General features: G+C 44.4%; 1 long non-coding RNA gene across 1 annotated transcript; it reads right to left on the minus strand.

Moving 5' to 3' along the window:
- Positions 1 to 318: 318 nt before the first annotated feature.
- LOC123106649 (uncharacterized) lies at positions 319 to 1257 on the minus strand. Its single transcript, XR_006451425.1, has 2 exons — positions 905 to 1257; positions 319 to 817 (listed from the first exon to the last, which is right to left on the minus strand). It is a non-coding gene; the product is annotated as an uncharacterized lncRNA (long non-coding RNA).
- Positions 1258 to 2200: the final 943 nt, after the last annotated feature.

Genomic DNA, 2200 nt, shown 5'->3' on the forward strand with positions numbered 1-2200 from the left:
ACAAAGCACGAGGGAATGCCTCATCATCACCATCCCCAATGGCCACGAGGGCTTTGCCTTTGTCAACAGCAACCTCGACCAACATCAATGTTTGGAAAACAGTGGAGAAGTCCGACAACATCTAGCTCTATAAGGGTAACCCAAAGGTTGGAAGGGGTGCCTTCCTTAGTATGCATAGTGTGGAAGAAACCAGCAGTTGCCATCCCCGCATCTCCGCCCAGTTCCACTTCATTGATAATTCTGAAATTTGTTATGGTTCTTGGCAAATTTATTGCGCATTTTGTGTTCAGCTGCTCGGGGTTCAGCACATGATTACCATCTACCAAGCACATTTCCATTGCATCCAAATAGCTGGCAAATTACATCAATAATGTCCTCAATTACTTGTCTTAAATTTGATTAGATATGGATGAATTCCGTACCCAACCGTTTCTTCAGGAATCCTTAACATTACGGATTATCCAAACGGGGCCCTCATATTTTTCAAGACACCCGTCGGTACAGATCGCCGTGACCTCATCCCTGTCGTTGGTGAAGAAACGACTACCAGTTCTGTGAGTCCTGGGACAGCGACGAGGGGCGAAGAACTCCCCTGGCTCCAAATCGGAGAACTGGGTGAGCCCCTTGGTGTAGCTCCTACCGGATTTGTTGAACTCGTAGACATGCCGCGCCTTGAACTTGAAACGACCAAATCGCCGAGTCATCTCGTCGTGGTCGCGCGCCATTCCATGGAAGCGGCACCACCGCTCGTACAGAGCCCACAGGGTTTCGTCCGAGACGAGGTCCTTCTCGTCGAAGTAGGGAACGGTGTCCGGGTCTTGCGTTGTCACAGAAACGAAAACCGTAATGCGTGCTGACAACCAAGATGTGTAAAGAATACGGAGATTAAAGATTGATTGATTACCAGGGCGGAGCTCGTCGTCGAGGTCATCTTGTGCGGCGCCCACAGGCAGATGGGGGTCCTCGCCGGAGGGGATCGTAGCGATGCTGCGCCGGAGGAAGAAGTCCGAGGGGCTGGTGGAGACGGCGGCGGAGTTTGGGATCTAAGTAACGGTCCCGACCGGGCGGTTAGGGTGGTATCTCCAGTGCGATCGCGGCCGCGCAGGCTACGAGCGAAGCGGCCGGAATTGGCGGCTGCCCCAGCGAACGGTGACCGTGAGAGCTTTAATGCGACGGACGCCATAGCCGGTCCTAGGTGGAGGCGGGGGATAGATCTAGGCTTGATGTTCGATGTCGCGACGTCTATATCTCGCCTATGGCGAGTTATACCGTACGCTCGCCTTTCTTGTTTTTCAGCAAATATATCGTACGCCCGCCTCTTTGTTTTTTTAGCATCAGTACAGACACAAGCGCTCATATACACGCGCATACACTCATCCCTATAAACGCACACACGCACACCCTATCCCAATGAGCATCTCTGAGAGACTGAGCCGGCATATCATCTTGAGATTTACGAAGTCACCGTAGGCGCCTCGTCGTCGACGAGAACGTCTCCTCCCACTGAAAACGCATCGCCGGAAATTCTGAAATAAATCCAGAAATAATGCGAGCACCAGGATTTGAACCCTGGTGGGTTGCGAGATACCACTGTCCACCTAATCATCTCAACCAGAGACGGCCTCTTTGTTTTTTCGAGTAACATATCGAGGGCGCTTGGCAGAAACCTATGCGCCATAAGCGCTGCTGTTTTTTTGTTTTTTTTTATTTTTTTCTTTCCTTTTCTTTTCTCCATTTTTCTTTTTCTCTTTTGATCCTTTTGTGTTTACTTTTAGTTTTTTCCTTTTTGTTATCATTTATATTCTTGTTTTTCAATTTGAAAAAACATTTAAATTCGTGATTTTTTAATGATGAATTTTTTTAATATGTGGTTTTTAAAATTGAGGTTTTTCTTTTGAAAATGCGTGAACATTTATATTTAATCATGATCATTTTTTAAACACATGAATATTTTTTTGAAATTTTGAAGATTTTTTTGTAAATCATGAACATTTTTAAAAAATTGTAAGCATTTTTTTCCTAAATTTTGAACATTTTTTTACAAATCATGAACATTTTATAAAACTCATGAACATTTATTTTGAAATCGGGAACATTTTTTTTGGAATCTTCAACATTTTTAGAAATGAACATGTTTTTGAATTCAAGAACAAATTTTTTTAAATCATGAACATTTTTTTGAATCATGAATATTTATTTA

Source organism: Triticum aestivum, chromosome 5A, assembly GCF_018294505.1.
Source record: "Triticum aestivum cultivar Chinese Spring chromosome 5A, IWGSC CS RefSeq v2.1, whole genome shotgun sequence".
Classification (NCBI taxonomy): domain Eukaryota; kingdom Viridiplantae; phylum Streptophyta; class Magnoliopsida; order Poales; family Poaceae; genus Triticum; species Triticum aestivum.